Source organism: Bufo gargarizans, chromosome 1 (assembly GCF_014858855.1).
Source record: "Bufo gargarizans isolate SCDJY-AF-19 chromosome 1, ASM1485885v1, whole genome shotgun sequence".
NCBI lineage: Eukaryota > Metazoa > Chordata > Amphibia > Anura > Bufonidae > Bufo > Bufo gargarizans.
In genome coordinates, this window is record NC_058080.1 from 529300771 (window position 1) to 529324068 (window position 23298).

The window sequence follows — 23298 nt, forward strand, 5'->3', positions numbered from 1 at the left end:
GCACTCAAAATCTTGAGAAAATAAAAAAATTCCCTGCAATCAGTTATTATATAAATCAATGACATAGAATCTGGGAAGATGAGAGCCAAATGCAACTGAGAGGTGGCATCGCTGAGGCGGTAGTGATCTGCAAGGGTGCCGGTCTAATCGGGAGCACCTAATGAATCTTCACGTATAATATAGATCAGTCCCGGACAGGCCCACTGCGGTACAGGTGAATCCCCCGGTGGGCCCCTAGTCTCCCACCTCCTGCACAAGGGGCACATAACACAGTAGACTTACTGCACTACATACATAGATTTAATGTACAGCTCCTCCACCAGCCTATGTTCATATGAAAAACTCAATAGATTATTAAAGAAACTCCCCAGTTTCTCATTATAGACAGTATCCTTTCCTCAGGACCTACCTTCTCAAAGTTGCTGCAGGGACCCCCATATTCAATTATCTGGTGGCATCTTGAGGCTGTGTGAGCAGGCTAAATTTAAATGTATCTGTATAGTGGGCCCCCAAAATAAATTTTAGTTGTGGGCCCTAGGCAGTCCGACACTGATCTACAGTCGTGGCCAAAAGTTTTGAGAATGACACATATTAGTTTTCACAAAGTTTGCTGCTAAACTGCTTTTAGATCTTTGTTTCAGTTGTTTCTGTGATGTAGTGAAATATAATTACACGCACTTCATACGTTTCAACGGCTTTTATCGACAATTACAGGACATTTATGCAAAGAGTCAGTATTTGCAGTGTTGGCCCTTCTTTTTCAGGACCTCTGCAATTCGACTGGGCATGCTCTCAATCAACTTCTGGGCCAATTCCTGACTGATAGCAACCCATTCTTTCATAATCACTTCTTGGTGTTTGTCAGAATTAGTGGGTTTTTGTTTGTCCACCCGCCTCTTGAGGATTGACCACAAGTTCTCATTGGGATAAAGATCTGGGGAGTTTCCAGGCCATGGTCCCCGAGCCACTTAGTTATCACTTTTGCCTTATGGCACAGTGCTACATCGTGCTGGAAAATGCATTGTTCTTCACCAAACTGTTGTTGGATTGTTGTAAGAAGTTGCTGTTGGAGGGTGTTTTGGTACCTTCTTTATTCATGGCTGTGTTTTTGGGCAAAATTGTGAGTGAGCCCACTCCCTTGGATGAGAAGCAACCCCACACATGAATGGTCTCAGGATGCTTTACTGTTGGCATGACACAGGACTGATGGTAGCGCTCACCTTTTCTTCTCCGGACAAGCCTTTTTCCTGATGCCGCAAACAATCGGAAAGAGGCTTCATCGGAGAATATGACTTTGCCCCAGTCCTCAGCAGTCCATTCACCATATTTTCTGCAGAAGATCAATCTGTCCCTGATGTTTTTTTTGGGAGAGAAGTGGCTTCTTTGCTGCCCTTCTTGACACCAGGCCATCTTCCAAAAGTCTTCGCCTCACTGTGCGTGCAGATGCGCTCACACCTGCCTGCTGTCATTCCTGAGCAAGCTCTGCACTGGTGGCACTCCGATCCCACAGCTGAATCCTCTTTAGGAGACGTTCCTGGTGCTTGCTAGACTTTCTTGGATGCCCTGAAGCCTTCTTAACAAGGATTGAACCTCTTTCCTTGAAGTTCTTGATGATCCTATAAATTGTTGTTTGATGTGCAATCTTAGTAGCCACAATATTCTTGCCTGTGAAGCCATTTTTATGCAACGAAATGATGGCTGCACGCATTTCTTTGCAGGTCACCATGGTTAACAATGGAAGAACAATGATTTCAAGCATCACCCTCCTTTTAACAGGTCAATCAGCCTGACATAATGATCTCCAGCCTTGTGCTCGTCAACATTCTCACCTAAGTTAACAAGACGATTACTGAAATGATCTCAGCAGGTCCTTTAATGACAGCAATGAAATGCAGTGGAAAGTTTTTTTTGGGATTAAGTTAATTTTCATGGCAAAGAAGGACTATGCAATTCATCTGATCACTCTTCATAACATTCTGGAGTATATGCAAATTGCTATTATAAAAACTTAAGCAGCAACTTTTCCAATATTTATGTAATTCTCAAAACTTTTGGCCACGTCTGTAGATAGATCTGATGATAATGCAAAAAGACTATGCCACCTTTATACAGTATTAAAGTGTTAAAGGGGTTGTCTCTTCAGCAAATGGCATAAAAAAAATAAAAAAAATTTAACAAAAACTCTGATGACACATTCCCTTTAATATGCATTGCCAAGTAACTGCTTAGGTGGAACAGACTTCAACTGGAGTCTGGGCCTTAGGGTCCATTCACACGTCCGTAGTGTATTGCGGATCCGCAATACACCCGGCTGGCACCCTCATAAAACTGCCTATTCTTGTCCACAATTGAGGACAAGAATAGGACACTGTGTGCTGTCCGCATCCATTCCTGCCCCATAGAGAATAAATTGGGTCCACACCCGTTCCGCAGAATTGCGGAACGAGTGCGGACACATTCACGGACGTGTGAATGGACCCTTAGAGTGAATGCAAATATTCGTAATGACCTGGAATAGAGTATACTTTCATCTGCAAGGGTCTGAAAAGCAGGGTATTTGCCAATGTAGTTTCTGACATGCCTCTACTTACTCGGAACGGACTCATCCCTTATTAAAGGGTCATCTCATTAGGCCGACAACTTTTCTTAATGCAGGGGGTCTGCCAGCCTAAACCCCAGGTCAGGGATGGCCAACTACAGCTCCCACCATGCCCTGCTGTAGACTGATAGTTGTAGACAGTCTGGGCATGCTGGGAGTTGTAGTTTTGCAACAGTTGCCCATCCCTGCCCTGCTTTCACCAGAAGAAGCTGTGACCCCACACATTTCCCTTGCAGCAGCCAGTGGTCTACAGGGCACCCATTCATTGAAGGAAATAAAACAATTGTAGATGTTTTGCTTTGTTTTGCTTTTTTTATCAGCAAAATGTGACTGCCATAGCCAATCACTGGCCTCGACATTACACTGTTGAGGCCAGTGATTGGCTACCATGGTCTTGTGCTGTCGACAGAAAGTCAGCACTGCAGCTCTTTAAGTAAAGGCCATCATGAAGAACCAGAACAACGGCGCTGGAGCAGTGGACGATTCGGCAAATAAGTAATGACTATTTTGTTATTTTAAACCATCCCTTTACTGTGCTTCAATTATGGCTGATGTCACACAAGCTCTTTATAAATGAAGTTATTGTCTGTAATTATAATAAATGCCACATCTATTTTTGCCCCTTTTTTCTACTGCAGTCACATTGGCATTTCTGTGTCTATCATAGGAGTCTGGATCTACATGGCTGAAAACCAGTCACACTATATTCAGATAAAAGGGGCATAATTGGACAATCTAGTCTGGCAAATGACAGGAAGGCAAAGATACTGCGCAAGTATAAAATATTTACTCTGATACAAGAACCCCTGGTAAGCAATCTCTTTCTATCTGAATGACTGCTTTCACTGTGGATGGATTATAGCACATACCACTGTGTTTTCTTGTCCAGGCACAATCTTTATCACCCTTACCAACCTACTAGCTTCCAAATGAATAATGCAGTAGGAAACGTCTATTGAAATGTGTTGTTGTTTTTTTTACTGCGCTTTTTTTTCATACTGTTTGGGAAACACTTTCTTTTATAACAGAGAATTTGAACATTATTAATCCATAATACATGCTCTCAAAACTACGGAAGCACAGAAGTTACAACTTCAATATCCAATTTTTAATCTGTTGTACATTTCCAGACAGTTTCTGACATATTTGTATTAAAATTCATGAGAAGTGGTAAATGCACTTCACTACATGCTGACTGTAATGTAGCAATACTCCTTCCTAAAAGAGGTCTATGTTCAAACCGTGTATTTTCAGCTTAAGTTAAAAAAAAAAATTCCCCAGCAAGCTGTCATGTAGTAATGTATTTTATATAGACCCTTTCACCAGTTTTAGGGTTAGGATAAAATATTTTCATCATACAATGGTCAGACTCAACATACAATGTCTCAGACTCAGATTCAACCACTTCCCTGGAAAATAGCTGTATTAGTTGCTAGTTAAACCAAATATTATGAAGATAGGCGCTAAAACAAAATAACAATAATTTTATTAGGTATTTTGCATTAAAATAAAGGGTATCCACCTATCAGTGCCGCGGTCAGCACTGACTAAAGTTAATAGCTGTGAAAAACCTACATCTGTGTCCAGGATATCAACCCGGAAAGTGTGCAGGTGTCACACACTAAACCCACCAACACAAAAGGGGGCTTACTTCACCACAGGGTGCAACGCAAGCAACCCAGGTGAAAAACTATCTGGGAGGATCCCTGGTGCTGTGAAACCACCAAGTGACACTCCTAACAGTGAGTGTAAGCGCGCATGCACTCACTGCACTAAGATAGTAACGGTGCAGGATTGCGGCAGAGCATTAGCCCTTACTCCAAAGTGGTATATGGAGAAGGGATTGCACTGACACAGTCCTATATGTTATCAGCTCAACGCGTTTCCATGCATAAATGCTGCACTTCATCAGGAGCTGTATGCACCATGCTATATCAAAGCCCACAACCTCTGCAGTGATATTAAACAGAGGCGGTAGATGACATGAGACAGTGAGGTAACCTGCCTAACACCGAATCCCTCCAGTGTAAGGTACGGTGTTTATAACAACAGACCACTGTCCTGCCGTTATATCAAAGCCCACAGCCTCTGCGATGGTGTTAAGCAGAGGCGGTAGATGACATGGAACAGTAAGGTACCCTGCCTGACACCGAGTCCCTCTAGTGTGAGGTACGATGCTTTCAACAACAGACAACTGTCCTGCCTAAAGCTACACACCTCTAGGTTGAGGCGTAGCGTGCTAGTGTGCAATCACATTGGCGCTGTAATGGCCGCAAAGCGGCCCACAGAACGCCCGAGATTTACAGGAGAAACCCCGCCCTGCCAGACACGCCCCCCTCTCCCAGCCATTCAGGTTAAGGAGGCTCGCTCCATGCCAACCAATCACTGAGCAGAGGAGGAACTACATGGGTCTCAGGGAAGGCGCCGTATTAAAGAAGGGAATTACAAGGCGGCTTGACATAATGTCACTGCAATGTCGCACCATATTAATCCATATACAGATTCACAATGGAGGGATATGGTAACGAGCAGACACATAACCTAATGGATATCCAAAATGGACAACCCGCTCATATTAACTCATTCATTGCTGGAAAGAATTGAGAATAGAACAGCATGTGAATGAGCGATCGCATAAAATGCATGAGGAATAAACCATCCAGCTCATAATAACTCTCTCATTATGGTTTTGTCAAGCAAAGACCTGGTGCAAAATGCACCCAAAAAGTTATTATCCTATAAAAGGGAACAAATGAGATCGCGTCATTGAGGCCTGCTGGTTTGATGGTATTTAATGAAAAAATCCATCTTGCCTCTTTTTGCAACAAAATGCGATCATAATCACCACCCCTAGAAGATAATTTCACAGAGTCGATCACTTGAAATTTGACCGATGAAGTGTTCCCTCTGTGATGATCAAGCACATGGCGCGCAATTGGGGTGTCTTTGAGATTAGAAATATCCAGAACGTGTTCCCCAATCCGTCTTCTCAACTCTCTAATGGTTTTGCCTACATATTTGATGTTACATACACATGTCATTAGGTAGACAACCCCCACCGATTAAAGTTGCTAGTTAGCAGCTATTCCTGACTGTTATATGTAAGGACTGGTTTTATCTTTCTTAGTTATCTGCTTATTTTTCTTAAATCTTAATTTTCTCTTATCGTGGATGACATCTTGGGGCTTTGGAGCCAATTACTCAATTTACAATGGTTACAATGGTACAATATTAATTGGTTTCAAGGAACCAATTAATATTGCACCACTATATATTGTCGGGATCTGTACTCACAGCTAGGGTCGTCGATGACAGACTTTGTCCACAATAGTATAATGGTCACTTCACCTAGGTACTTCAATACTAACAGGGTGAGCCAGCGTCATACAGCCCATAGGTCATGCAGCTTCCAGGCACTGTCTATGAATGAGTCTTTCAGGCATGTATTTATTCCAGTAGTGAGGCCAGCAGCTATACCTGGGTTTCCCTCAAAGTGATGGAATAGTTTTAACATATGACCACTTTATGATTAGTAGGGAACCACACACTGGGACCCACACTACTCCTGAGAATGAAGAGGACTCAAAGCTGATTTAGTTCTGCATCCCCTTTCCCTGCAGAGTGCCTCTCCTAGACACCGTCTGTGCATAGGATTCTATAAAATCCCATTCAATGGAATATACTATTAATTTTTAAGATGAGAATAACCCTTTAAATGCAGGTTTCAGATAAAACAAAGTCTCTGCCCTCACAAGATCTACGTAACCTTCTCTTTTTATTAGAAAACAGTAGACTGGTATTTCCACACGCAGAGAAAAGCTCAAAAGAATGTCCCCACAACATGTAAACTTGACCTTAGAAGATGCTCAATATTATTTAAATTAGTGTTTCTTAGAAATAAATGGTGATAGGTAATACACTTTAAATATTGGTACTCTAGAGATGTTTTGGGTGCATCTCAGGCAATTGCTCAATTTTCATGAACTTCATGAACTACATGAACTAATGTCAGAACCAAATAATCGTTAGTTTACTTGCCATGGTAACAATGGAGAAAACAATGAAAAGGGACATATGTACATGGTAAAACCCAGGTCCTATGGCCAGATGCCTATGAAGTGTCAGTTCGGCTAGACCCATGGATGGGCCGGGACGTGCAGCCGTAATATGAGTGCAGAAATGCATCCATACTATGCTTCTATATATACAAGTAACCCAGGACTTGCTTCCTCAAAGCATCAATATGTGGGCAGCCTGCCTTTTAGTTAAATACAGTACTTGGCATTAACAAAAAATTCTGTATTAGAACAAGCCTTAATAAACAGCCTAGAAGAAAGACTTAGTTTCTCATATGTCTGTACTGATATATATGATTAATATGAAATATCCTTTTGTAAATGCACATTACCCAGGTACAGCTCATGACCCTTATCTGTGCCTACACATTTTTTCCAGTCACAATTTGTTGGCTGTCATAAACACCCATTTCCCGAGTTATGCTTCTTAATATGTTTTCTCCTTTCACTTAAAGACAGAGCATGATTTAACTGATATGGCTGTACAATAGCTAATTATCTATAAAAATAAATTAGAGCACTATATAGCAGTAATTATTGTACAGAACAACCTGCACTAGGAAATAGATCATAGCTTTGGACTGTCAACTTGAAGTTAGGATCATATTAGTATAATAAGCAATAAAAGCGGAAGGCACTGTCTAGCCAGGAAAAAAACTACTTGTGATGGTTTTGTAAAGTGCTATCTGCAATCTCATCTTCATTAAGCACTATAATGTGTACTACAAAATAGCATGGATGCGTTCTTCTGGCTTGGTCTCAAAGCCATAAGCATTATTACCGACACTGAGCCATTAAATAAGCAAATGAAGAATTCTCCGCGGCAAGCTGCAACCTTCATGTGCGAAACAAAACTTACAGCTTGGACAAATACTACTTACTGAGCAGATCAACAATAAAGTTGTATTCCATAGAAACATAGAAACATAGAATGTGTCGGCAGATAAGAACCATTTGGCCCATCTAGTCTGCCCAATATATCTGAATCCTATGAATAGCCCCGGCCCTATCTTATATGAAGGATGGCCTTATGCCTATCCCATGCATGCTTAAACTCCTTCACTGTATTTGCAGCTACCACTTCTGCAGGAAGGCTATTCCATGCATCCACTACCCTCTCAGTAAAGTAATACTTCCTTATATTACTTTTAAACCTTTGCCCCTCTAATTTAAAACTGTGTCCTCTTGTGGTAGTTTTTCTTCTTTTAAATATGCTCTCCTCCTTTACCGAGTTGATTCCCTTTATGTATTTAAAAGTTTCTATCATATCCCCTCGGTCTCTTCTTTCTTCCAAGCTATACATATTAAGGTCTTTTAACCTTTCCTGGTAAGTTTTATCCTGCAATCCATGGACCAGTTTAGTAGCTCTTCTCTGAACTCTCTCTAGAGTATCTATATCCTTCTGGAGATATGGCCTCCAGTACTGCGCACAATACTCCAAGTGAGGTCTCACCAGTGTTCTGTACAGCGGCATAAGCACTTCACTCTTTCTACTGCTTATACCTCTCCCTATACATCCAAGCATTCTGCTTGCATTTCGTGCTGCTTTATTACATTGTCTTCCCACCTTTAAGTCTTCTGAAATAATTACTCCACCTTATTACTCACCTTATAAAGTGATGGCATACTGCTAGGGATACGACTTCTGGGATCCCAACCAATCCTAAAAACGCACGGGACTTAGGGCTGATTTTGAGCTGCCATTCTTTTACCATATGTTTTTGCACAGGAGAGTAGCTGGCTGTGCAGCTTCAGCCTGTCTCCTCTGCCTCCTGATTGTGATAGGTTTCTACCTCTCAGCTCTTATAAGAAGGAAGCAAGGAAAGCAGTGTGAAGCAGAATACACTGGAGAGTCTGCACACGGCACACACACAGATAGAACAGACAGGAATTGTGAGTTAGGGAATTTTTTTTCAGCAAAATATCATTGTGTATTTATCTACTATATCACTACACTCCTGTGCCTCTTAAAGGGGTTATCCCATGATTAATATAAAAAAAAATGAAAACCAGACATCAAATATTAAAAGGCAGTCTCTTTATAACTAAGCTAGAACCAGCCCTGTACCTAACATTGATCCAGGACTCTGCCTATTCATTGTTCCAGTTCCTCTGCTCCATTTATATAAAGCTGGCAGCTCAGGGGGCATATCCTTTCTGCTGCAGCTCAGGAAACATGTCCTTTCTTCTGTAGCTCTCTCCCTATCACAGTTCAGGAGGATGGAATCGAAGGATGGAACTAATCATGTGCGTCTACCTCAGCAAGGTAGACAAGGAAATATGAAAAAATAAAAAGCAGGTGGATATACAACATTTTTATTTATTTGCAATTACAAAAATATTCAGATGCTGTGTTTTACAAATGCAGAATATTGTTTGTTGGACAACCTCTTTAAGTAAGGAAGAATTTATATTTTCATAAGAACTTCATACACATAGAGAAACACACAGGTACAAGGATGGTGAAGTTTGGTGGGGAAGGGAGTTGTCTTGTTACAGCCACAACAGGACATTTTACGCAGTGCATTGGAGACCCAAAATCAGATATTTAGGACATATTGTATTGGCATTTCAAATGAAAGCCTATCCCTTAAAGGAGTTATCCCATGACTAATATAAAAAATGAAAATCAGACATCATATAGTACGTGAAAATCTCTTTCTGATAAAGCTAGAACCAGTCCTGTACCCCACATGGCGCCAGAGATCTCCAGATGAATTGCTCTGCTAGATTTAGATCAAGCTGGCAGCTCAGACGGCATGTCCATTCTACTGCAGCTCTCTCCCTATCACAGCTCAGGAGGCCATTGAACGATAAAACTGAGCATGTGCGGCCTTCTTAGTGAACAGGACAAAGAAATAAGAAAAAGAACAAACAGCAGGTGGCGCTATACCGATACAGTTTGTTGAATAACTCAGTGACTATTCAAAATGTTTAGCTATATGCAATTACAAAAGTATTCAGGTGCTGGTTTGAACACTGTAGAATATTTTTTACGGGACAACCCCTTTAAGGTAATAATGTAGTAGATTGTTCACCATTGCTTTACATATAAATAGAGTCTGCATGATGTAATACATTGGTAGCTCTCCTATCCTGTATTCTAATCCAGTATGCTGCCCTGATGCTTGAGGACTATGCTGTCAGAGGAAAACGTCAGTCGAGTGTAAAAAGAAGCAGAAAGTGCAATTGAATGCATAATAATGTAAGTGTCTCTAGATGAATTATGAATGTGGACTAAATACGGATGTAAGGTTTTTAAGACTTTTTTCTATTTTGAATCCTGTTTTGCACATGATAACCTCCTAACATATATACGGGATATTATAAAACTGTTATTTCAGTATGTAAAATGCTAGCTGAGCAGACATATGGGAAGCCACATAAATAGATTATGAGTGGACACAGCCCCAGCACACACAAGACTTGTCAATTTGGCGTTTACTTTTAATGGAAGGTCAATTGGACAGCTCGAGATGCAAACAGTTTATAAATTATAAAAAAGGAATCCAATAAAAGTTAAAATTTCAAGTGATCACTGAAATAAAGATGTGACACGGGTCCTTTTGTCTTCACATACTCATTAGTCATTTAAGCCTATAATCATAGGGATTAAAATGCCTAGTGAAGAAAAGAACAGGTGGCATCCAGAACGTGACTAAAGATGGGATTAAAACAATATTTCATCATTTAAAAAAAATGCAAGAAACACATAGTATGAAAACTCTGCATTTCTCTTATTAAGTTCTTAGTCATAGCATGCTTTCCTACATTTAATATCATAGTGTTAGTGGTCACGTACTGGAGTCTCATGGAAACATTAGCTGCACAAGTGCCAACATCATCACAGATGACAACTACTTAACAAAAACATAACGGCAGAGCTGCATCAAGGTAAAAATATCAAACACCAATGTATCAACTTCTACATATGGAGATATCAGTGGACTAAATGGAATAGCAATTGAGTTATATGAAGTATTGACAATCTAGTGTATTGACAATCCCTAGGATAGGTCATAAATATCAGATTGGTGGGGGTCCAACTCCCGACACGCCTGATTAGTGGTGAGCAAAACACACTTTAGGTTATAGATCTGAACTTGCTTTGGTCAAAACTTTGTTTGAATTCTGTACGGAGATCCGTCTCTGTACAGCATTCAAATGTATGGGCTCCACGGAGGTGAAATTCATTATCTCCGAAGTCTCGTGACAATTTTAAAACTGGGATCCAAAGTTGGCTTCGGTACCTACTGGTACCTGGGTACTTAAGCCGACTTCAGATCCCAGTTTTAAAATTGATCTCCTATATAGATATGTAATCCACTGGCAGCTAATTGGTACTGTAAGGCCTCATGCACATGACCTTCTCCATTTTATAGCTGGCAGACTGCGGATCTGCAAAATATGGATGTGGTCCATGTGCTGTACACTTTTTTTGCGGACCCATTGACTTGAATAGGTCTGTGGTCTTCATTTGCTGAAATTCTTTCTTTTGTAGAATGTCATACAGATGTGGAAAGCACATGGATGATGGTATGCTTTCTGCATCTGAATGTCCATTCTACAAAAAGACAGAACATATTCTACACTTGGCCACAAAATGTGGATCATGGAACCATTGCAGCTAATGTGTCTGCAAAAAATGCGAATGCACAACAAATGCAAAGCAGCCAATATCAGTATTTTGCGGATCTGCAACCTGTGGACTGCAAAATACATACAGTCGTGTGCATGAGGCCTATGAGGAATATGTTATCTGAACGGTAATCCTCATGATAATAGTAGTTTTAGAACTAGGATAAACAGTATGAAATCTCTATTGCTCTTTTGATAAGCCTAGATAAAGATGTCCACATAAGAGCAATGTATTGCTTAAAGAGAATCAGTCACCCAGACTTTGGACCATTATCTACAGTAATACATGAGTAGTGGTGCAGATATGGAGTCCAGATCAGTATATTTTATTTTTCTACTGTCCCCCAGCCTTCGCTGTCAGCATTCAAAGCTGCCCTGAAATAAATTGTCAGGACTACCGTGCATGCGCACATGTGTCCTCTCCATTACGTTACAACGGCACAGCAGTAAGGACTGTGTATTTCAGTGCAGCTTTGAGTGCTGACAGCGAAGTAACCAGGGGTAGGAAAATAAAAAATAGAGATCTGGACTGTATTTCTGCAGTACTACACATTCATTACTGTAGATAATGGACATAAATCGGGTGACAGATTTCCTTTAATGCAATTTGTGATACTCTGAGCCACATCAGGGGGCTCTCTCTGGTCGCAGTTGTAGTCTGAATATGGATATTAAAAGGGTTCTCTGGGAATCTAGACAATGAAAATACTTAAGTATCAGTTTATTATAGATATGTTCCCAAATACCTTTCATTACTTATAATGGCTTGTTTTTTTCTAAGGATCAATTATCAGGGGAAATAAAATGGCCGCAATCCTATTAGTACACACAAAACCTGTCCTAATCACACAGGAGAACAACACAGAGCAGCGCTGCCTCATCCTCTTCTCTGCTCCGATTGTCAGCGATTATGATCCTGAATAAAGCTGATAAGATCTTCAGCTGAATCTCTGTAGGAATGGGGTTCATGAGGAGACATGAAGTAAAGAGAGGAAGGACAAGACAGACTGTAGTAATGTGGGTCTGTGGTAATGGAGACTGCAATGGAGTGCTGCTGTTCATTAGCCGCATCCCCCCTCCTCTGTACTTGATGTCTCCTTATGGACTCCGTTCCTACAGATTCAGCTGAAGATCTTATCATCTATATTCAGGATCATAATCCCTGATAAGTAGACCAGAGAGGAGGATGAGGCAGCTCGGCTCTGTGTTGTAAAGTAACATGTCCTCCTGTGTGATTAGGACAGGTTTTGTGTGTACTGATTGGGTGGCGGCCATTTTATTTCCCCTGATGATTGTTTCCCAGACAAAACGAGCCATTATAACTAATGAAAGGTATTGGGGAATATAATAACAATAAGGTACCATTTGCTTAATTCCCGGAGAACCACTTTACAAATCGCTAGTCAGACCACACATGGAGTACTGTGTACAGTTCTGGGCTCCTGTGAACAAGGCAGACATAGCAGAGCTGGAGAGGGTCCAGAGGAGGGCAAATAAAGTAATAACTGGACTGTAATAACAACTACAGTACCCTGAAAGATCAAAATTAGGGTTATTCACTTTAGAAAAAAGACGACTGAGGGGAGATCTAATTACAATGTATAAATATATCAGTGGTCAGTACAGAGATCTATCCCATCATCTATTTATCCCCAGGACTGTGACTATGACGAGGGGACATCCTCTGCGTCTGGAGGAAAGAAGGTTTGTACACAAACATAGAAAAGGATTCTTTACGGTAAGAGCAGTGAGACTATGGGACTCTCTGCCTGAGGAGGTGGTGATGGTGAGTTCACTAAAAGAGTTAAAGAGGGGCCTGGATGTATTTCTGGAGTGTAATAATATTACAGGATATAGCTACTAGAGAGGGATCGTTGATCCAGGCAGTTATTCTGATTGCACGATTGGAGTCGGGAAGGAATTTTTTATTCTCCTAAAGTGGGGAAAATTGGCTTCTACCTCACATTTTTTTTTTTGCCTTCCTCTGGATCAACTTGCAGGATAACAGGCCAAACTGGATGGACAAATGTCTTTTTTCGGCTATATGTACTATGTTATGTAGCCCTTTTAAGCAAAACAGTCCACTGTGCTAAGAGCTAGAATATTCACATACAGGGTGTTAATATGTGACATTTCTTTTCTAGAAAGATCTGCTAAAAGTCTAATTTGTATGGTGGGACAAGGTGAGTGTCCTTTGTTTCTCCCAGAAGTAATTGAACTAAAGATCTCAGACTGATCCTTAACCTCTTAAGGACATAGGGCATACAGGTACGCCCTTGTGCCCTGGTACTTAAGGACACAGGGCGTACATGTACGCCCTGTGCATTTTCGATCACCGCCGCACGGCGGGCAGTGATCGGAACCCCGTGCCTGCTCAAATCATTGAGCAGGCACTTGGAGCAAATGCGCCGCGGGGTCCGGTGACCCCCCCATGTATGCGGTTTTCTGCGTTTCCGGGTTATTCGGGTCTCTGAAGTCCCGATAACCCGGAACAGGATGGTGATGGTGGTGTGATTTCACCCCACCAATCACCATCCAGCGATCCTGAGTGGTGATGGTGACATCACCACTCAGGATCGCTTTCTGATTGGTCTGTGGGCGGTCCGGCGGCAGATTCAAAAGAGGCGCTCCTCTCCTCCTCCTTTTGTGTTCCGGAGCCGGAGGAGAGAGGAGCTGCCTGCACGTGTCTGCTGCACCGCTGCCTGCACCCGATCTGTGCCCCCCAGGACCCGATCTGTGCCCCCCAGGACCCGATCTGTGCCCCCCAGGACCCCATCAGGTACATAGGGACAGCTAGGGAAAGTTTGGTTTAGGCAGGGAAAAAAAAGGGAAAGTTAGTTTCTGAACTTTGATTGCATCACCCTAAGTTAGGGTGTCTGGGGTCCACAGCACAGCTGTGTGACCCTAGACCCCCCAGGGGTGCTGCCACTTGCCTGAGGGTGCTGTAGGCCAATTTTGTAGGCCAATCAGGAATCCAGATTTCCACAGTGGGCTACACTGAATATGACTTTTTTTGTCATTTTTTCAGTGACCCACTGGTAAATCTGATGGTGGAGCAGACGAATCTGTACGCCCAACAGTTCGTCGCTCAACACCCGGGCTCCTTTTTGGCCAGGCCCGGTGGCTGGACGCCGGTCAGTGCAGCCGAAATGAGGACATTTTGGGGCCTCGTGCTGCATATGGGCCTGGTCAAAAAACCCAGTGTCAGGCTGTACTGGAGTGGGGACGTCCTATACCAGGCCCCACTTTCCAGTACAGCCATGACACGCTCCCGGTTTGAGGCCATCCAGAAATGTCTGCATTATTCCGATAATGCAGCATGTCCCCCCCGAGGTGATCCTGCCCATGACCGTCTGTACAAGATACGGCCGGTCATCGATCACTTTGGGGCCAAATTCATGGAGGCCTATGTACCTGGAAGAGAGGTCACGGTTGATGAGTCTCTCATTGCGTTCAAGGGGAGACTCATTTTCCGCCAGTATGTGCCCTCCAAGCGGGCGAGGTATGGCGTGAAGCTATACAAAATTTGCGAGAGTACCTCAGGGTACACTTACAAATTTTGTGTATACGAGGGGCGAGATTCCCGGATTCAACCCCCAGAATGTGTGGGACCTTATGTACCCACTGCTGGATAAGGGTTACCACCTTTACGTGGATAACTTTTATACCAGTATCCCCTTGTTCCAGTCCCTTGCCGCCAGATCCACGTCCGCTTGTGGGACCGTGCGGAAAAATCAACGCGGCCTCCCTGCCCACCCCCTCCAGGTACCTATCCCCAGGGGTGAGACCCGTGCCCTTACCACTGGAAACCTGTTGCTGGTCAGGTATAAGGACAAGAGGGATGTCCTTATGCTGTCCACAATTCATGGTAACGGCATCACCCCTGTCCCTGTGCGAGGTACCGCGGCAACGGTCCTCAAGCCCGGTTGTATCGTCGCTTACAATCGGTATATGGGAGGAGTTGATCTCTCTGATCAAGTCCTCAAGCCATATAACGCCATGCGCAAAACCCGGGCATGGTACAAAAAAGTTGCGGTCTACTTGGTGCAGGTTGCCATGTACAACTCTTTTGTACTATCCCGAAGCGCTGGCAGCACAGGGACATTCCTCCAGTTCTATGAGGCAGTCCTCAAGGCCCTGATCTTTTCGGACCGGGAAAGAGCAGGCCGGAGTACCTCGGGAACTGTAGGTGCCCGGATCGTCCCTGGCCAACACTTTCCAGGTGTGGTCCCCCATACTGGAAAGAAGGGACGAACCCAAAAAAAGTGCAGAGTGTGTCGCAGGAGGGGGATACGGAAGGACACGACTACTCAGTGCGACACTTGCCCCGATCATCCGGGCCTCTGCATTGACGGTTGCTTCAGGGAGTATCACACTTCCATGGAGTACTACATTTATATCCCAATTTAGCACTGACATCGGATAAAAAAAAACTGGTTCTCAGACTTGAGACACCCAAAAAAACTAAAATAATTTATTAAAAGTAGACATATTAGGTATCGCCGCGTCGGTAATAATCTCCTCTATAAAACTACCCCATGACCTAACCCCCCAGATTAACACGGTCAAGGAAAAAAAAATAAAAAAGGTGCAAAAAAAGTTTTTTTTTTGTCACCTTACATAATAAAAAGTTTAATAGCAAGCGATCAAAAAGTCATATAGCCCCCCAAAAAGTGCCAATAAAGCCGTCCGCTCATCCCACAAAAAATGAGCTCCCACATGAGATAATTGGATAAAAATTTTTTTACAAAAATGACCCTTAGACTTTAGAGATACCCCAAAAAAAATTTGAATCAAAAAAGATAATATAGTCTAAAACCAAAATAATTGTAAAAAAAGTTGACTTATTAGGTATTGCCGCGTCCGTAAGAATCTCCTCTATAAAAATACCCCATGACCCAACCCCCCAGATTAACACGGTCAAAAAAAAATAAAAAAATAGGTGCAAAAAAAGATTTTTTTTTGTCACCTTACATAACAAAAAGTTTAATAGCAAGCGATAAAAAAGTCATATAGCCCCCAAAATAGTGCCAATAAAACCGTCCGCTCATCCCGCAAAAAATGAGTCCCCACATGAGATAATTGGATAAAAATAAAAAAAATGACCCTTAGACTTTAGAGATACCCAAAAAAAGATTTGTATCAAAAATGATAATATAGTCAAAAACCTAAATAATTGTAAAAAAAAAGTAGACTTATTAGGTATTGCCGCGTCCATAAGAATCTCCTCTACAAAAATATCCCATTACCTAACCCCCCAGATTAACACAGTTAAAAAAAAAAAAAAACGGTGCCAAAACCGCTATTTTTGGCACTTTTCCATTTCAATCCGTTTTTTCCGGTAACAAAACAAGGGTTAACAACCAAACAAAACTTAATATTTATTACCCTGATACTGCAGTTTACAGAAACACCACATTTGTGGTCGTAAACTGCTGTATCAGTAAAAGGGAGGCCGCAAAAGGAAAGGACCGACATGGTTTCTGGAAGGCCGATTTTGATGGCCTTTTTTATTGACACCATGTCCCTTTTGAAGCCCCCCTGATGCACCCTAGAGTAAAAACTCCCCAAAACTGACTCCATCTAAGAAACTACACCCCTCAAGGTATTCAAAACTGATTATACAAACTTCATTAACCCTTTAGGTGTTCCTTAACAGTTAATGCAAATGGAGATGAAATTTCAGAATTTCAATTTTTGGTAACCTTGCGTCACAAAAATGTAATATAGAGCAACCAAAAATCATATTTACCCTAAAAATAGTCCCCCAAAAAATGCCACCTTATCCCGTAGTTTCCAAAATGGGGTCACTTTTAGGGAGTTTCTACTCTAGGGGTGCATCAGGGGGCTTCAAATGGGACATGGTGTAAATAAACCAGTCCATAAAAATCAGCCCTCCAAAAACCAAACGGCGCACCTTTCCCTCTACGCCCCGCTGTGTGGCCGTACAGTAGTTTACGGCCACATATTGGGTGTTTCTGTAAACGGCAGAGTCAGGGCAATAAAGATACAGTCTTGTTTGGCTGTTAACCCTTGATTTGTTAGTGGTAAAAATGGGTTAAAATGGAAAATTAGACAAAAAAAATGAAATTTGCAAATTTCATCCCCATTTGCCAATAACTCTTGCGCAACACCTAAAGGGTTAACGACGTATGTAAAATCAGTTTTGAATACCTTGAGGGGTGTAGTTTCTTAGATGGGGTCACTTTTAGGGAGTTTCTACTCTAGGGGTGCATCAGGGGTCTTCAAATGGGACATGGTGTAAATAAACCAGTCCATAAAAATCAGCCCTCCAAAAACCAAACGGCGCACCTTTCACTCTATGCCCCGCTGTGTGGCCGGACAGTAGTTTACGGCCACATATTGGGTGTTTCTGTAAACGGCAGAGTCAGGGCAATAAAGATACAGTCTTGTTTGGCTGTTAACCCTTGCTTTGTTAGTGGAAAAAATGGGTTAAAATAAAAAATTTGACAAAAAAAAGAAATTCTCAAATTTCATCCCCATTTGCCAATAACTCTTGTGCAACACCTAAAGGGTTAACAACGTATGTAAAATCAGTTTTGAATACCTTGAGGGGTGTAGTTTCTTAGATGGGGTCATTTTTGGGTGATTTCTATTATGTAAGCCTCACAAAGTGACTTCAGACCTGAACTGGTCCCTAAAAATGTAGTTTTTGTAAATTGCTGAAAAATTTCAAGATTTGCTTCTAAACTTCTAAGCCTTATAACATCCCCAAAAAATAAAATATCATTCCCAAAACAATTCAAACATAAAGTAGACATATGGGGAATGTAAAGTCATCACAATTTTTGGGGGTATTACTATGTATTACAGAAGTAGAGAAACTGAAACTTTGAAATTTGCTAATTTTTCCCAAAATTTTTTAAATTAGGTATTTTTTGGTGCAAAAAAAAATATTTTTTTTACTTCATTTCACCAGTGTCATGAAGTACAATATGTGACGAAAAAACAATCTCAGAACGGCCTGGATAAGTCAAAGCGTTTTAAAGTTATCAGCACTTAAAGTGACACTGGTCAGATTTGCAAAAAATGGCCTGGTCCTAAGGTGTAAAAAGGCTGTGTCCTTAAGGGGTTAAATAATGCTGAAGTTTGTATGGCGATCATTCTCCGGGCCACACACATTAGATAAACGTTGACTGAACCGGATCTAGTGTCTATGGAGACTTGACAGGAGTTGTCAGGGGAAAAGGATTGGGCATGCTGGTTTTTATGTCAAATCCTTTGCTCCCACAGGATTCTTACCCTCTGCCCAATGAAACAAGCATGCATGCTCGGCTAGCTCTGGTAAGATCAGCCAACAGCTACTGCATGTGCATAGTCAGCTTGAGACTATGGGTGCTGATTTTGTTTGTCTTCTTAGGGCATGTTCACATGGCTAAAAAGTCATGTGGATTTCAGTATGTATTCCACACCAAAATACGTGCCCTACTGTTTTGACAGGGAATCCACTTTTGCGCTCACAGGGCTGCAGACTTTTTTGACACAGATTTGAAATCCACATCGGTAATTAAAAGGTCGCTCACTAAAAAGGATTCTCTGCAAAAACTGCAGCGGGTTACTACATTGAATCCCATCGAGTCCCACTGAATACACAGCACATCAAGCTGCAAATTCACAACACATATCTAAGCGACACAGATTCAGCTGCAGATTTAACAAAACAATCTGCAGCCTGAACATAGCCTTACAGGAGCTCTAACCTTGTAACAACTTTATATGTATTTTCATTAACAGTTTAGTCCTTGAGCTGAGTATTGCTACTAAGGTACAGTACAAGCGCTAGCTAATAAAAGTACAGTACAAGCACTAGCTACTAAAGGTACATTACAAGCACTAGCTACTAAAGGTACAGTACAAGTGCTTGCTACTAAAGGTACAGTATAAGCGCTTTCTACTAAAGGTACAGTACAGGCGCTTGCTACTAAAGGTACAGTACAAGTGCTAGCTATTAAAGGTATAATACAGGCGCTAGCTACTAAAGGTACAGTACAAGCGCTAGCTACTAAAGGTACAGTACAAGCGCTAGCTACTAAAGGTACAGTACAAGTATCTAGCTACTAAAGGTACAATACAGGCGCTAGCTACTAAAGGTACAGTATAAGCGCTTGCTACTAAAGGTACAGTACAAGTATCTAGCTACTAAAGGTACAATACAAGTATCTAGCTACTAAAGGTACAGTACAAGTATCTAGCTACTAAAGGTACAGTACAGGCACTACTGTAGCTACTAAAGGTACAGTACAAGTGCTAGCTACTAAAGGTACAGTACAGGCGCTTGCTACTAAAGGTACAGTACAAGCGCTAGCTACTAAAGGTACAGTACAAGTATCTAGCTACTAAAGGTACAATACAGGCGCTAGCTACTAAAGGTACAGTATAAGCGCTAGCTACTAAAGGTACAGTACAAGTGCTAGCTACTAAAGGTACAATACAGGCGCTAGCTACTAAAGGTACAGTGCAAGCGCTAGCTACTAAAGGTACAATACAAGTATCTAGCTACTAAAGGTACAGTACAAGTATCTAGCTACTAAAGGTACAGTACAAGTATCTAGCTACTAAAGGTACAGTACAGGCACTACTGTAGCTACTAAAGGTACAGTACAAGTATCTAGCTACTAAAGGTACAGTACAGGCACTACTGTAGCTACTAAAGGTACAGTACAAGTATCTAGCTACTAAAGGTACAGTACAGGCACTACTGTAGCTACTAAAGGTACAGTACAAGTATCTAGCTACTAAAGGTACAGTACAGGCACTACTGTAGCTACTAAAGGTACAGTACAAGTATCTAGCTACTAAAGGTACAGTACCCCTTTTATGTAGTTTCTTGCTAGCTAAACTATAAAAATATATATCGGTAATGTATAAAAGGGGTACATTTCAATGTTTTATTCAGACCATCCTGTTTCTGTGACTTTGTTAAAATACTGATGCAAACGTGAATTTTTGCCCACTGCAGCCACTAATTGTATATATTTACATAACTATATGTACAATTCTAATTAACATGATGAATTATGTTATTGCATTGCATTTTAGTGATCACAGTCAATTTCATATGCAGTTTAATTGTAAATGCCAACATAGTTGATTTAAAGACCGATTTAATGAGAATTCTGCTAATTGTGATGGAAACTAATGGATGAAAAGATATGACTTTTAGAGACTGGGAAAATAACTATTATTAGACTCCTAACACAACAGTTCTATACAAACCAACATAACAATACAAGACCTTAAAGGGGTTATTAATAAGGATCTCCCAGAGTGGCCGACCTGTGGTGAAGATCATACTTACCTGGTCTCCACCACTGGGTTCATGGTCTGTCACTCCTGGGCTGGCTCTTCCTGCAGCCCTGAAAACATCCATCAACTGGTGATATGTAACTGCTGCAGCCAAGCACAGGCCGCAGCAGTGACCTTCTGCCCTCTCGTCAAGTGACCAGTTGCCATGGCACAAGGGGAGCAGATCACTTCTGTGGCCTGTTATTGGCTGCAGCCATCACTTGTCCCCCTGTTGACAGAGGTTGTTTTCAGGGCGAGGTCGCCACGGGAGCGACAGACACTGAACCCAGCAGCAGGGACCAGTTAAGAGGGATCTCCACCACGGGTCGAACATTCTGGGAAGTCCATATTAATCTTGGATAACCTCTTTAATGCTCCAGTTCTTGAGTTCTGCAAATCCCAGATCACACTCATAAACAGAAATATATGCCTGAAACAGAGTATTATAAAATGTCAGTAGGCCATGTCATGAAACACTACTAGTGGGTGTCCACCCACTAAAGCCAACCAATCGTGAGCATGATGCAGTTTTAATCCTGGCCATACATGTGGAGATGATTGCGTAGTCACAGCATTCAGCAGGTTTCCATTACTCCCATTAATAACAATGGTGAATCCACTGGTTGAACTCAGTGATTTCCAGCAGACCATCTAATGTGCATGTACTCTCCCCTGATGACAGATGTCAAGAGAAGGAAAAAGGTTTGCGTTCAACAACCAAATCCTTTTGTTCTGACAGAAGACAAGCCATGACCACAGGCATCAGGTAGCAGCTTATTCCCCTCTCCGTACTGACAGCCGAGTGTGCATGTGTATTGAATGGTTGGAAGAAATTGCTATCTAAGGTATATGGACAACTTTAAAATCTGTCCATTCTCAGGATTACAGGGGCTCCCAGCAGCCAGGCTGCACTGATCACTGTTTGTCACAAAAGAGTACTTTGTGAAACCCCCTTTAAGACCCCCAAAGCTCCAAATGGTCATGACTGATCACTGCCTGGAAGAACTGTAATATATTTATACAGTAGAGCTCAGGCATCAAGGAAAATAAAATGTAAAATAAAAAATAGTTTTATTAGACATTCAAGTTTTTTTTGGTGTTTTACTGTTTTTCACGTGGCATCGCAATACTTTTTTATGGTATCGAAATCGAGTCAAAATTTTGGTATCGTGACAACCCTAGGTAAGACATGTGTGTTTTTTTTTATTATTATTATTATACCGTAATTATATGTATTTTAAATTTGGCCACTAGAATTTTTAATTTGGCTCCTAAATTTTTCAGGGTAGGAGCCAATGGCTCCTTGATATTTTTTTTTTGTCTGGAGTCCTGTGATGCCATTTGCCGTTCACCAAATCTATACTCTGCAGGATACAAGAACGTGGTGTGCTGTGTTTTTGTATGCATTTTTTTTCTAACGTATACGTCAAATGGATGCATAAAACGTGATATGAACCCAACCTTTTGTGGCACTGAAACATAACTAAAATACCAGGAATAGTTTAGGTGTGGAATCATTTATTTATTTATTAGATTTTCTGTATATACCTATATCTAACACTGATAACTATTGAATATTTTATCTGCTTGTAAACACATTTTACTATACATTTAACATCCCTTTGTCTCCCATCAAGTTAACTGTCTACAAGCTATACGTGTCCTCCTCCTGGACATGTAGACTTCTTCTGTACTGAATATACATGCGCCATATCCACAGACCAGTGTACAGAAATTATATAAGAATAAAGCATCAGTTACTTTCTGAGGACTGAATATATTGTGATGCAGATCTTTCTAATTAGTTACAAAATGCAGAAGAGAGAAGCGGGATTGAATGTAGATACTGGATTAGGAAGATTACGGCAGAATTTTTTCACTCAGCATCTTGAGCTGACAGTCAGAATAAGGCAATTAAAATAATAACAAAAGAAAAGCCACATAAAGTAGACAGCTCGTGACCTCTGGCTTGTAGGCTTGACCCTCTGGAGGTCGTGATCTAATCCCGAGAGCAGGAACACATGAGACTTCATTTACAGTTGCAATGGAGCAAAAAACACAGCATTCAACTACTGTGGCGTCACAACAAGGACAACAATAGCAATGTCCCTTAGAAGTCACAAGAGAAAAAACAAGCTAAATGATGAATATTGCATTTATATTAAGGGCTCTTATTTCTCATACAGGAGTCACCCTGCATCCATTCACAGAAGTGGAAACACCAGGATAGAAATAGTACTATAGTGTAAGAATTTGGAGTACCTGGCAAGGGGAATGGAAAATAATAATATAAGGTTAGGCAATTATTGTGTGATAGCTTGTCTACTTTGGGAATTTGGATAAGGCTGATGACTACAAGGATTTATAAGTAGATAATAAGCTGAACTGTACTAAGTGCCTGCAACTAATGTCAAGACAAATATGGCCATGGGAGAGATTGACACAAAGAAAACAGACCACACACGGGATAAAGTATAACCTTGTGGGTCCCAGGGTAAGGCCCAGCAAGGCTGAGGAGGGTTCAGGGGCAGAAACACATTCTATAATGTAAAGGGAATCTGGTGTTATCATTTTCATTTTGGTATTCTTTCTTCATTCCGTGTTGTCATTTTGATTAAAAAAAGCTCTTTTTCTGTTATGCAAATGAACCTCCAAGGTGCCCAGATGGGCGTTTTTTTA

General features: G+C 41.4%; 1 protein-coding gene across 1 annotated transcript in view; it reads right to left on the reverse strand.

Annotated features, from left to right (window-relative positions):
- Positions 1–23298, reverse strand: part of TTC28 (tetratricopeptide repeat domain 28) — a 611240-nt gene that overhangs the window by 447164 nt on the left and 140778 nt on the right. The window lies entirely within an intron of this gene.